Below are 15,223 nucleotides of genomic sequence, written 5' to 3'. Positions count from 1 at the left end.
ATGATAACCGTCACGCCGGATACAGTAAAAGTAAGTCCGGCCGGGCCGAACATAGCGGACAAGACTCATTTGAGCTGCGTCGCGATATAGCCCAGTACAGAGGCGCCGCACACCCCCTATGCTTCACAGATGAAGTAATGGATCATCAAATCCCAGAGGGTTTCAAACCCGTAAATATTGAATCATACGATGGCACAACAGATCCTGCGGTATGGATCAAGGATTTCCTCCTGCATATCCACATGGCCCGCGGTGATGATCTACACGCTATCAAATACCTCCCACTCAAGCTCAAAGGACCAGCTCGGCATTGGCTCAACAGCTTGCCAGCAGAGTCCATTGGCTGTTGGGAAGATCTGGAAGCCGCATTCCTCGACAACTTCCAGGGCACTTATGTGCGACCGCCAGATGCCGATGACTTAAGCCACATAATTCAGCATCCAAAGGAATCGGCCAGGCAATTCTGGACACGGTTACTAACAAAAAAGAATCAAATCATTGATTGTCCGGATGCAGAGGCCCTGGCAGCTTTTAAGCATAACATCCATGACGAGTGCCTCGCCCGGCACCTTGGCCAGGAAAAGCTGAAATCCATGGCAGCCCTCACGACACTCATGACCCGCTTTTGTGCGGGAGAAGACAGCTGCTGACTCATAGCAATAACATATCAAAGAACCATGGTATTTCGGATACCAAGGATGGCAATGGCAGGTCACGTCACAACAAATACAAGCGCCGCATTAACAGCGACAATACAGAGGATACGGCAGCCAATGCCGGATTCAAAGGCCCTAAACCCAGTCAGTGGAAAAAGGCATTTAAAAGAAGCACTCCGGGTCCGTCCATTTTGGACCGTATACTCGATCGCTCGTGTCAAATACACGGCACCCCCGACAAGCCAGCCAACCACACCAACAGGGATTGTTGGGTGTTCAAGCAGGCCGGCAAATTAAATGCCGAAAACAAAGATAAGGGGTCGCATAGCGATGATGAGGAGGAGCCCTGGCAGCCAAACACCAGAGGACAGAAGAGGTTTCCCCCACAAGTGCGGACAGTGAACATGATATACGCAACCCGCATCCCCAAGAGGGAGCGGAAGCGTGCGCTAAGGGACGTATATGCGTTAGAGCCAGTCGCCCCAAAGTTCAACCCATGGTCCTCTTGCCCGATCACCTTCGATCGCAGGGACCACCCCACTAGTATCCGTCATGGCGGATTCGCCGCACTGGTTCTAGACCCAATCATTGACGGATTTCACCTCACTCGAGTCCTTATGGATGGCGGCAGCAGTCTGAACCTGCTTTACCAGGACACAATGCACAAAATGGGTATAGATCCCTCAAGGATCAAACCCACAAAAACGACCTTCAAAGGCATCATACTAGGTGTAGAGGCCCATTGCACAGGCTCAGTGACACTGGAAGTGGTCTTCGGATCCCCGGATAACTTCTGAAGCGAGGAGTTAATCTTCGATATAGTCCCGTTCCGTAGTGGCTATCATGCACTGCTCGGGCGAACCGCATTTGCGAGATTCAATGTGGTACCGCATTATGCATACCTCAAGCTCAAGATGCCAGGACCTCGGGGGGTCATCACAGTTAATGGAAACACAGAGCGCTCTCTCCGCACGGAGGAGCACACTGCAGCCCTCGCAGCAGAAGCGCAAAGCAGCCTCTTAAGGCAATCCACTAGTTCGGCGATTAAGGACCCGGACACCTTCAAGTGCACCCGGAGTAATCGACAACAAGACCGCCTGGCACGTTCCGAGCTCGCAAAGCAATGCGGCCTCCATCCCAATCCCCGCCAAATGGCGAAATCCATGCCGCGCGTAGATAATTACGCACTGAAAATACCATGGGCATAGGTGGGGAGGGGGGCACGACTACGGTACACCCCAAGACGCAGCTCAACCGCACTAGAGGCTTCCCGCTTTATTATTTCTTTCTCTTTCAGGACTTCAATCTCTGGAAACCCTGTCCGGCAATATGATTGCCGAACACATGATGCAGCAACCAAGGAGGCAGAAAGCTATGTCACACCATGGAACTCCCAGGTGGATTATGATAACGAGTGAAATACTTGCTTTAATACCATTCCTCAGCTTGCCCTTGGAGGGGACATGTCAAATAGCCCTACTTTTTGCTTATCACACTACCTGTTTCATTTTGCTTTAACGCACCTTTTTGAATAAACAATGCATAGCACTAGACTATTATCTCATTCTTTATTCTTCCTTATATATATATATGTTCATTTCATGACATCCAGCACCCATACACTCCGGTACAGCCAATACGCCAGGGGCTTAAACGTACCCCATAATACGCCGTAAGAAGTCCAAACACTTTGACAGTGCGGCACCCCGAACTTATAGCATTATATGCATCAGCTTCGAATCATGTCTTGGGTCAATAGTTGGGTTTGCCCGGCTCCCGTGTTTTGGTACCTTACGTTCCGCTCTATCGGCTAAGGTAGCACTGGGAGAACTACTACAATTGTGCCCCGGTTCAGCTGGGCTAAGCACCTCAGTAGAGAAAGCTAAAACTGACTGTCATGATAAGGCGAGAGACTGGTCGCTGTTCGAGAGGTTTCGAGTCCCTAAAGACTTATGCCGCTTAGAGCGAGGAGTCGGCTTTGTCAGGCTTAAAGGCGTGTATAGCGCCCCAAATTCGGCCTTCTGAATACTAGGGGCTTCGCCAAAATTTAAAATTATAGAATTCTATGGCTAAGTGAGAGTGATAAAGCATTATAGTCTGATTGCCTTGTTCGTTGCGCTGAGCACCTCCCTCGAAGGACCCAAAAATGGGGACAAGAGTGCTCAGGTTTATCCCGAACACCCCAGCACTTGTGGCATGGGGGCAGAAGCCGACTGAGGGAGTCCTGGATTAGGGGGTGTCCGGATGGCCGGACTATACTTTCAGCCGGACTCCTGGACTATGAAGATACAAGATTGAAGACTTTGTCCTGTGTCCGGAAGGGACTTTCCTTGGCGTGGAAGGCAAGCTTGGTGATACGGATATGTAGATCTCCTACCATTGAAACCGACTTTGTGTAACCCTAACCCTCTCCGGTGTCTATATAAACCGGAGGGTTTTAGTCCGTAGGACGACATACAGAAAAACAATCATACCATAGGCTAGCTTCTAGGGTTTAGCCTCTCCGATCTCGTGGTAGATCTACTCTTGTACTACCCATATCATCAATATTAATCAAGCAGGACGTAGGGTTTTACCTCCATCGAGAGGGCCCAAACCTTGGTAAAACTTTGTGTCCCTTGCCTCCTGTTACCATCCGGCCTAGATGCACAGTTCGGGACCCCCTACCCGAGATCCGCCGGTTTTGACACCGACATTGGTGCTTTCACTGAGAGTTCCTCTGTGTCGTCACGATTAGGCTTGATGGCTCCTACGATCATCAATAGCGATGCAGTCTATTGTGAGACCTTCCTCCCTGGACAGATCTTCGTCTTCGGCGGCTTCGCTGCGGGCCAATTCACTTGGCCATCTGGAGCAGATCGAAAGCTATGCCCCTGGCCGTCAGGTCAGACTTGGAAGTTTAAACTACACGGCTAACATACGCGAGGACTTGATCCTCGACGGATTCAAGCCACTGCCGAGCGCGCCACCCTGCCACGACGAGCGTGATCTAGCTCCGCCGCCAAACAGTGTCCTGGAGGCCGCACCCGCATCGGCTTCGACCCTTAGTTCGGAGCCAACTGCGCCGATCGAGGATGGGTGGTTGGACGCCGCCTCGGGGGCTGCGATCCCAACAGCGATCGAGCCGAACACCAGCCCCGCATTCCGCGAGACTCGTGACTCCAAGGAGCCGGACTCCTCTCCGGACTCCGAACCATCCGCGCCCCTGCCGATCGAATCCGATTGGGCGCCGATCATGGAGTTTACTGCCGTGGACATCTTTCAGCACTCGCCTTTCGGTGATATTCTGAAGACACTAAAGTCTCTCTCTTTATCAGGAGAGCCCTGGCCGGACTACGGTCAGCAAGGTTGGGATACAGACGATGAAGAAATTCAAAGCCCACCCACCACCCACTTTGTAGCCACTGTCGACGATTTAACCGACATGCTCGACTTCGACTCTGAAGACATCGACGGTATGGACGCCAATGAAGGAGACGATGAAGAACCAGCGCCTACTGGGCCCTGGAAAGCCACCTCGTCATATGACATATACATGGTGGACGCACCAAAAGATGACGACGAGGAGCGGAAGGATGCACCGAAGGCTTGTTCCCTCGAGAAGTAGTCAAAGCGGCGACGCAAGCGCCGCCCCAAATTCTGCCTCGACAGAAATAACAATCACACAGACCCAGCGCTGGAGCAGGGCGAACCGCTGCCGGACAACGGCAATCCGGATAATCAAACCGAACAAACAAATCCTATCAAGGATAATAGTCCGGCCGACATAACGCCGGACAGGCACCCGGAGCAGCAGAATGCCCGTAAAAGGCTTTTTGCCACTTTGAGAAGTCTTAAAAAGCAGAAGCAAAGGCTCAAGGCCGCGCAAGACACACTCCAATTCAGATGGAGTAAAATACTCAACACAGCAGCGAGGTACGGCGACAATCGCCCCTCCAAGAGCTACCCAAAGCGGAAGATGCTACCTGAATTCGATGAGGAGGCCTCAGACCCCCCACAACCAAATTTCAAAGCACCCACCTGGCCGGGTAGACGACCCATCTACCAACACAGAGCGGCATACAACGCCACTCACAATACAACACGCGACTCATGCGAAGGCTCGCACCCAAAGGACGACGCAACAAGATCCATCTATGGACCATGCAAGCGCGCCCCAGCATACAATGCAACACAACAAACATCCGAACAACGCGATACACCCAGCTACAGGGGTGCCGCACACCCCCTATGTTTCACCGACGAGGTGCTGGACCATGAATTTCCAGAGGGATTCAAACCCATAAACATAGAGGCATACGACGGAACAACAGACCCTGGGGTCTGGATTGAAGACTACATCCTTCATATCCATATGGCTCGAGGAGATGATCTCCACGCCATCAAGTACATACCCCTCAAGCTCAAAGGGCCAGCTCGTCACTGGCTTAAAGGCCTCCCCGAAAGCTCCATTGGAAGTTGGGAAGAGCTCGAAGACGCCTTTCGGGCAAATTTTCAAGGGACTTATGTCCGACCCCCGGATGCGGACGATTTGAGTCATATAACTCAACAGCCCGGAGAGTCAGCCCGAAAGCTTTGGAACAGGTTTCTTACCAAAAAGAACCAGATTGTCGACTGTCCGGACGCTGAAGCCTTGGCAGCTTTTAAGCATAGCGTCCATGACGAATGGCTCGCCAGACACGTCGGCCAAAATAAGCCGAGAATGATGGCCGCATTAACAAACCTCATGACCCGCTTTTGCGCGGGTGAGGACAGCTGGCTAGCCAGATGCAGCACCAGCGACCCCAGTACATCCAAAGTTAGAGATGGAAACGGGAAATCACGGCGTAACAGCAATAACAAACGCCGGAATAAAGAAGACAGCACGAAGGGCACGGCAGTAAACGCCGGATTCAAAAGCTCTCAGCCAGGTCAGCAAAAGCCGCCCTCTAAAGGCACCAGGGATGAACTGTCCAGCCTCAACAAAATTCTGGACCAAGTATGTCAGATGCATAGTACCCCTGGTAAACCTGCTAATCATACCCACAGAGAATGTTGGGTCTTCAAGCAGTCCGGCAAGCTCAGCGCCGTACACAAGGGGGAGGATACACCAAGTGAAGACGAGGACAAGCCTCCCAAGCAAGACACTGGGGAACAAAAGAAATTTCCACCAGAAGTTAAAACAGTAAACGTGTTACACGTGATCAAGGGAAAAAACAACGCGGCACTCTCAGGAAAATATACCCAAGTGCCTGTCACCGCGAAGCCCTGCCACTGATCGTCTCAACCGATCACTTTCAACCATCGCGATTACTCAGTAAGTATCCGACATGCGGGATGGGCTGCCCTGGTATTAGACCCAGTAATTGGTGGATATCACTTCACATGAGTCTTGATGGACGGTGGCAGTAGTCTAAACCTAATATATCAGGATACAATCCGCGGGATGGGGTTAGACCCAACAAAAATTCACCATAGCAATACTACCTTTAAAGCAGTAACGCCAGGCCAGGGGCTCGTTGTACGGGCTCCCTCCTACTACAAGTTATATTCGGCTCCCCCGATAACTTCCGTCGCGAGCATTTAACCTTCCACATCGCTTGTTCCGAAGTGGCTATCAAGCACTGCTCGGACGCGAAGCTTTCGCTCGCTTTAATGCAATACCACACTACGCCTCCCTCACACTCAAGATGCCCGGTGTCGGGGATATACCCCGTGGCTTAAACCGGCCGAAAGTATAACCTGGCCAGACTGGACGACTCACTGGTAACCCGCCCGGAGCTTGGCGGTTCACGGGCTACCCGCCCGGTATTGGCGGTTAATTAGTAACCCGGCGGGCGGATCAGATGGATGACGAGGCCCATGGCCCAGAAGGCCGGTTCACGTTTAATGGTGGGCCGGTTTATGAGGAAAGCACAAGGAATATTCCCTTACAAAGGAAGCAAGACTAGGACTCCACTTGTAATAGAGTAATCCTAATCCAACTAGGACTAGTCATGTAAACCGCCCCTTCAACATATATAAGGAGGGGCAGGGCTCCCCAAAGAGAGACAAGCTACAAGCAAGAAGAAACGATCGCTAGGGATAGACACGAAGAGCCGGTTTACAGCGAATCCCCCATGAGCGTAATGAGACCTAGCCTCAAACAGCATGTAGGGTTATTACCGGATGATGTTTCCCGGGGCCCGAAGCTGTCTAAACCCTTGTCTTGTGCATTGATCCACCATGCGTCTCTCATCCCAATCAACCCCTCTCAAGCTACCACATAGATGCACTGGCGTCGCGACTAAGTCCTGACACTAAGGACATCTGCCGTGACAAAACCACGACAGTTGGCGCCCACCGTGGGGCCTCGTACGGTGGTGTTGAGTTCTTGGAGGGATCTCTCCGAGGGATCGAGAAGCTCATGATTAATCAGTTGAACCGGCATAGAGGAAATCACACAGGATAAACCGGCATGGAATAGCCATAGGCAGAGCCGATAAATCATTGCTTTTGGATTAAAGCTGGAGTTATGCAGCAGTACGCGCCTCTACGTTTGGATGATCCGGCGAAACCAAGTTGAGGACAAGATAGACATCGGAACTATTAGAGGGTCGGACGTGCTACAGCAAATTGGAATAAAAAATCAAAGTCAAGGAAAGGAAACAGAGTCGTCCATAACTCAGACTCATCCATCGACTACGCCTGTGCCCTCGAACCGCTTGTTGGTTCCAAGCCACTACGGCCTCTCCTATCGCGGCCGGGCCGGTCATCGCTGTTGACCGCCGATTTGTCTCTACTACACCTAAAGACCTGAACACGCCCTGGCGAAACTCGTCGAGGGATCAGGCTTGTCCTGAACAGCAAGGCCATGCACGCGGAAGTCCACAACTGGGACGCGGACTCAATCTTCGACGAAGCATTGACCACGTCGCCGGGTCGGCCATCGCACCCTCGCTGCCGCGCCCGTATCACTACTCCCGTTCTCACTGGCTAGGCTCCATCTCCGCCCTGCTCGCAGACGGGTGTTGCACCGGGACGCCTCGTCAAGATAGACGCGCATGAGTCACTGCACCTCTTCTGTGCCAAACAGCCGGCCGCGCTAAAGCCACCATCCAGTCGTCGGAGTTTCGCGGCGCCGTCTTCAACCGCGGCAAGTTGAAACAGGGGTGAGACACTATGCATCGCCTCCGCCTTGTAAACAACCTCCGCCCGGGCCTCTCGCGATGGCCTCACTTTGAGCCGCCGCCACGGGCCGCCCGCGCCTGGCCGAGCTTGTCTCTGCATTTGCTGTGTGTCGCCGCAGCCTCAAGTCAACCCCGCCGCTGTTGCTGACCTCCACCGTCGCATTGCTGGCTTTCACTGTGATCTGCCTTGCCGACTATGAGCGGATATGACAACAATCCGGAGGATCAACAACGCGGACTCATCAACTACAGGCGCACTCGGATTCTCCTTCACCTCATCGCCAAGCCACCCCTGCCGGTGCGCTGTTGGGATGCCACGCCAAGAGCCGCCGCACCACCTCCGCCGGTTTGTCTCCACCATGGCCCGCCTCCGCCGGGTCACCCCGTTTCCATTGCTGGTTTGCGACAAACCGGCCGCGAGCCGCCTGCAGCGTGCCTGGCCTCGCCCCTAAACCGCCATCGACGTCATGGCCGTGACCAAGCGCTGTCCTGCGCGGTTCTACTCCACCGGGTCACAACATCAACCCGTACCACCGCTTGCAAGACTGGCCATGGATGTTCCCTCTGAGCCGCGCCACGCTCCGTCAGGTTCAGCCTTTGTACCAAGCTAGTTCCACTTCGCGCTAAACCGCCATCGCTCTTGGCCGGGTCATCCATGGGACGCTTTGCTACTGCCGCGTCTCCCGCCGTTGCCGGCCTCGAGTTGCCGAGTCTGCTATACACGAGTCGCCGCGTCGGGTCACCATGTCCGCTTGTTCGTATGAACCGGAGCTGTTGTGGTTCGCGGGCGTTTCTGCTATTGTGGTCGCGGGAGCGGCTGTTGTGGTTCGAGCACTCCTTTTAGCACCATCCCGGGTTGGCCCACTTATGTTGCTGTGGTCGCGGGCGCGTTCGCGCTTCGCCGGCCGCTTTGGTTTGCTTCTGCTTCCACACACCGCAGGGCCATCTTCCTACCGTCACCGGCCCTCCGCTACCGGACTACAGCTCCACTTCCCGCTATGATCCGGCCTTGCGGAATCGCCACCGGGTTACCATGGAGCGGCCTGGCTGAATCGCCGCCGGGTCACCGCCGAGTGGCCTCGCCAAATCGCCCCCGCGTCAAGGCTGCCGTGGCCACGACCCGGCCTGCTTGTTCTTGCAAGAGGATGCTGGCTTGCTGCTGCCTTCCCACTGGCTACGGCTGCGCCTCTGCCGTTGCACTGCGAGCTGATGTGCCTCTGTTGCTGTGATACGGCCGCCCCCTTTTCAAAATTCCTGCTCTGTATATGACCCGGCCATACCTTGTACACCCTTGTGCCTGCTGATAAAGCTTTCCACGTGAAGAACTGCGGCTACAGTCATTATGAAAAGGACAAAGGAAGATTGTCAAATATCTGCGTTCATCCAGCGAAAAAATATCGAATGATATACACTGATCATTCATCGTCTCAGGTGAAATCCATCCATTCAATTTTTAATTGATATATTTTGTTTTCTTTTGAAAACAATTACTCGGTCTTGCAATATTTGTTGTTTTCAGGACGATTATGCACGGCAAACATGGTTTATACCACGGGACAATTGTTCATTGAAAGAGCAAGGGTCGTGTTATGGATATATCCGCGCCTGCGATTGCTTCGCCCCGTCCATGCTGGTTTACAATGTCGCGGCCGGTTCATCTGCCTTGCTGCCGCGGCCGACTTGGCCATGATCGATTTCAGCTTCACCATGGTGATCATCAACCCCGCGGTGGATATTAACTGGCCTAACATATTAGGTGAAATCCATCTAGTATATTTTTATATTATATATTGCTTTCTTTAAAGGAGCAATTACTACGGCTTGCAAAGTTATCTAATGCAGGACCCTAAAACCGCCATATTGGTGAAAATTTAAAGGCCGCCAGAAAATTTCCGTCTTAAAAAGAAGGATTCCGGTTTTGAAATCCAGTTCACGGGAAAGCTATCTCCCACAAAGCTTTGAAGCTCTTAATTCCGGTGTAAGAATTTCCGGTTCAAAAAGAAATTAACTTCTCGCAAGTTTGAGTTTAAAGGCCGTTAGAAAATTTCCGGCTGAAAATGAAGATTCCGGTTTAAAATCCGGTTCAAGGGAAAGATGTCTCCCACAAAGCTTTGAAGCTCTCAATCTCCGGTTTAACATCCGGTTCAAGAAAGATTTATCTCTTGCAAAAAGTTAAAGGGTGCCAAAGAGGACCTGCTGCCATGATGCACGGTTCAAACATGGGTATCATACCTTATTGGCTTATCATATTATTGATCACTTGGGGACTTATGGTCACGTATGAATCATAGTCACGCCTCTTGATCGGCCTAGTGCCACAACATCACTTGGGGGCTTGGTCATGTCTGAACCAATGCAACACCTTTTGATAGGCGAAAGCCACCAGATCACTTGGGGACTTGGTCACGTCTAAACCAGTCACGCCTCTTGATCGGCCTAAGGCCACAGAATCACTTGGGGGCTTTGGTCGAACCCGAACCATCGCTACGCCTCTTGATCGGCATAATGCCACTGCATCATTTGGGGACCTGGCTGACTTGAACCATAGCTACGCCTATTGGGGGCTTGGTCGTGTCCGACCATGGTAATGCCATTTGATGACCTCAATTGCCTCTTTTTTGCCAATTGTTTTATCATTGCCTTTGAAATTTTGTTTCATTTAGACATATATTTCTTTTGTTGCGTTTTGAAAACCGACAAATTCTTAAACCGGTTCGACTGTCAAGTACAAATTGACGTAACACGATTAAATCATAATCCGGAGACTATCAGCCCGGTCTGGTTTTTGACTATAAATCGCCAGCATATATTTGGATTGCGCCATTGGAATCATGCGCTCATAAATCATTGGATTATATTATTCAAATCTTCAAAATAGCCAACATGGCTGGATTTTATTATGGTTATCAACAACCAGTATTATGATTAAGATTTTCAAAGTCGCTTTAGTGCAATGGCTATTATATTATCAAGGGATATGATTTATTTTACAATTGAAGGAATAGTCCCAAGTCGTTGCAGGCTTACGACCCGGCACTTGGGGGCTACATTATTCAACTGAAGATTATATCAAATATGCAAGTCTCATGTCGCTGCAAGCATGCACCATGATACTTGGTGGCTAATGCAAAGTCATTTTTATTAGTCTTATTGAAGACCCGACTCATCACATCATAATAAGCCGGCCCTTGGGGGCTACCAATTGCTCCTGTCAAACATTCGAGTATATATCAAGTCCCGGTTCAGTATTATCTTACTAAACCGGCCCTTGGGGGCTACACATCACTGCTCAAGTCTACATGATTATATTTACAAAGTCCCTGCTCATTATTGCATAATGACCCGGCCCTTGGGGGCTACACTGATTGAAGTTTTTATAAGCCCCAGGTTGCTGCAAGCATGACAACCCGACACTTGGGGGCTACATAATATGGAGTGTTCAGTTTTTACTAGTGACTGGGATGAACAACATGGATTTCTTCAAAAGTGGCAGTATTTATATTGAAGCAAGTCTTAAACCATCACTTTGTTCTGCTCAAGACTTGGGGGCTACAGGTAATATGCATATAAGGAGAAATATTTTCAAAATTCTCAGTCTTGAGCAAACCAGATTGACCCGGTGTCTGCTACAATCATAACCCGGCGTCATCAACAATCATGAACCGGCGTTGGCAACAATCATAACCCGGAATTATCAATTTTTATAACCCAGCAGTTTTAGCAATGATAAACCGGCAAGTTCTACATCTTCAAACCGGATGAATATCAGATGAGTATTTCAAGACCAAAATTTCTTAAACCGGCATTTTGGAAGCCGACTCAAGTGGATTATTCTTCACAATATTTTTCTATGAGAAACCAACGTCAGCAATTTAAAGTATGAAGCTAGTTATTGATCCGGATTTTCTAGAAGGAGGAAATGACAAGGACTTAAGGATGATCAGGAGCCGGTCTACAAGAATTCTTAACCCGGAGCACAACCTGTCAAGTTTGTTCTTGTGTTTATTTTACATGATCAGTTTAACATGGATAAATCCAAATTAAACTGGGGGCTAATGTCGGGGATATAACCCATGGCGTAAACCGGCCGGAAGTATAACCTGGCCAGACTGGATGACTCACTGGTAACCCGCTCGGAGCTTGGCAGTTCACGGGCTACCCGCCCGGTCTTGGCAGTTCATTAGTAACCCGGCAGGCGGATCAGATGGATGACGAGGCCCATGGCCCAGAAGGCCGGTTCATGTTTAATGGTGGGCCGGTTTATGAGGAAAGCACAAGGAATATTCCCTTACAAAGGAAGCAAGACTAGACACAAAGAGAGACAAGCTACAAGCAAGAAGAAATGATCGCTAGGGCTAGACACGAAGAGCCGGTTTACGGCGACTCCCCCATGAGCGTAATGAGACCTAGCCTCAAACAACATGTAGGGTTATTATCGGATGATGTTTCCCGGGGCCCGAAGCTGTCTAAACCCTTGTCTTGTGCGTTGATCTGCCCTGCGTCTCTCATCCCAATCAACCCCTCTCAAGCTACCACATAGATGCGCTGGCCTCGCGACTAAGTCCTAACACTAAGGACATCTGCCGTGACAAAACCACGACACCCGGTCCACGTGGCATCATTTTAGTGAAAGGAAATATCATGCAATCTCTGCACGCCGAAGAGAGCGCGGCTGCCTTGGCAGCCGCACACTAAAGGCGCCCGGACCAGCGAAAGCATCCAATAGGTCGTCAAGACCTCAGACACAACTAATCAAGTCCGGCGCCGCTATGTATACCGAATAAATGGTCACACCCCTATTTGTCAATACAAGGGGCTCAATGCGCGCAGACAAGTGGCAATTTCTTCTCATCTTGAATTATACATGGTTTCTTTAAAAACTATCCTTTTTGCACTACAACTTCTTCACCTAAATTCCTCTCTTTTACAGACGATCATCGTGCTACACCCGTCCAGGATACGGCACAACGGAGACACAGGCGCAGACGTGCAGCAGGGACCCGCCCCAAGGATTCTTTTTAGATTAAGACCCTGCGTAAACCTTTTTTACTGTCTCTTGTTGATACATATCCACCATTGAGAAGGATGCTGACGTCTTGGCATGTGGCCACGCCAGAACAATGCACGTACCTGGACACAAGGGGCTTCTTACAAAGGCCATTATTTAGGCCCGGTTTATACCACAAAGACCGAATACCTCAGGGAGTGTTCGGCGTCGCGAGTTTGGCCCTATATGCATCAGCTCCGAATCATTGTCTTTGATCAAATGTTGGGTTTGCCCGGCTCCTGTGTTTTGGTGCCTTACGTTCCGCTTTACCGGCTAAGGTAGCACCAAGAGAACTACTGCGATTGTGCCCTGGTTCATCCGGATGAGCACCTCAGTAGAGAAAGCCGAAAACTGACTGTCATGATATAGCGTGAGACTAGTCAACCACTCGATGACCTGTTGGAATGTTAGAATTCCTCCGCCTTAACGAAGGGCCCTTTTCCGGCCAGGCATGTACGCACCCCGGGATCGGGAGAGTGCGGAGCCACCAGGGGCTATCTAGTAGCCCCACTGTCAAACTCCTATGGCTAAGTGAAAGTGTTAAAGCATTATAGTCCGGTTGCCTCGCTCGCTCCGCTATCACCTCCTTAATAGGACCAAGACGTTGGGTTAAGTGTGAACGCGTGTTTTTTGCGAGCACCTCCACATTATATGCGTGGGGGTCGAAGCCGACAGCTGCAATCTTTCAGGTTATACACATGTATACATAAACGGCCGCCCAGGAGGCATCATATTACTTTCAGGCAAAAGTATAAAAATAGCCTTATAAAATTTTATAAAAGCATTTAGCTTACAATGAGATTACATATCACTCAAATATAATATTTTTTGAGCACTGGGTCTCTATCAAACGAGCACCCTCAAGAACTTCTTCAAAGTAGTGCTCAGCAGCCATTCGACCTATGGCCGAATCCCGCGCTGCAACAGTGGTAGCATCCATCTCCGCCCAGTATGCTTTAACATGGGCAAAGGCCATCCGTGAGCCCTCTATGCACGCCAACCTCTTCACCACATTAATGCGTGGCACCACGTCAAGGAGCTGTTGCACCAAGCTGAAATAGCTGTTCGGTTTTGGCCTTCCCGGCGATAGCTGATCCACAATAGACCTCATGGCGAGTCCATACAACCTATTCAGTTCGTCCCATTCGGCTAATTGGTCAGTCAATGAAAGCGGACGCTCGGGAGAATGGAATTGTGTCCAAAACAGCTGGTCCACTTCACGGTCCGTCTGACCCTGGAAGTACTTGGCCGCATCGGCAGCGCTCGCCGCCAAATCCATATTCGCATCCTCCGAACTCCACAGCCGATCCAGAGAGGTATACCGTGGATCTCCGAACTTCCTCCGCAACATAAAGGATTTCCTAGCTACAATATCCCCGGCTTCCCGCAGCTCCTCCTTCTTCGCCCTCATAGCAGAGCGGATGTCTTTTCTCGTCGCAGCAGCCTTCTCAAGGTCCGACGCCTTCACTAAGTTTTCCTTTTCAAGAACCCGGCAACGGTCGGCGGCAGCTTTTAATTCTATGGCCATCTTGGCCATCTTATCTCGGCTCTTGCCATGCGTGGCCTTCTCAGTTTTCAACTCTTCGGCCGCCTTCAAAGCAGCCGCATTACTAAACCTTGCTTGTTCCTTGGCTCGGGCAAGTTCTGCCTGCAAGGCTTCAACAGTGGCAGCTCCATCTGCAGTCACAACATATTAAAGATATTGGCATCATGCTGCTCTTACTATGTGGCGTTTACCAGATAATGACACTTACCCTGTGCCTCGTCAAGCATTTGGTTAACAAGCTCGATGTCAGCGTCTGCCACATCCAACTTCCGTTTTAAATGGGCAAACTTGCTAGTCCAGCTAGCCACCGGAGCTTCCATCACCTGCACATAGAGGCAGTATGGTTATTACCTGGGAATATGATCCTCTGTTCGTCGTTGTTTCCGATGACAACCAGAGTCTCAGGGGCTACTATCTAAACAGGGCACGCCTAGCATGTGCAGGACTATCATACATTATTTTACGTACCTCAAAGCCTGTCAGTAGACTCATAAAAGCTTCATGCAATCCGCTTTCGGCGGACGAGATTCTCTCCATCACCGTATTCATCAGCATACGGTGTTCATCTGAGATGGCCGCTCGCCCTACCAACCCCCTCAGAACATCCGATCGCACACCAGACGGTGCCGGACCCTTTTGTCTGCTCCCTTAGGGAGCCGGACACTGGGAGCTTCGGGGGTCAATGGGATTATCTTCTGGCCTCACCGGACTCGGAGAGGCCCTCCGCGAGGACACTTCGGCTTCACCTGCTTCCGGAGCGGAGGAGTCCGGAGGAGGCATTTCGCTCTCCATCATCTCTGGAAGAAGATCCCCCGAAGACGAGCTC

At 50.8% G+C, this 15,223-nt stretch overlaps 1 pseudogene; it reads right to left on the bottom strand.

Annotated features, from left to right (window-relative positions):
- LOC119283421 overlaps positions 1-9,492 on the bottom strand; it is a 97,673-nt pseudogene extending 88,181 nt beyond the window's left edge.
- Between the last annotated feature and the right edge of the window lie 5,731 nt (positions 9,493-15,223).

The sequence above is a fragment of the Triticum dicoccoides genome, chromosome 4A, assembly GCF_002162155.2.
Source record: "Triticum dicoccoides isolate Atlit2015 ecotype Zavitan chromosome 4A, WEW_v2.0, whole genome shotgun sequence".
In the NCBI taxonomy this organism is placed as follows: Eukaryota; Viridiplantae; Streptophyta; class Magnoliopsida; order Poales; family Poaceae; genus Triticum; species Triticum dicoccoides.
This window is presented reverse-complemented; position numbering and strand designations above follow the sequence as displayed.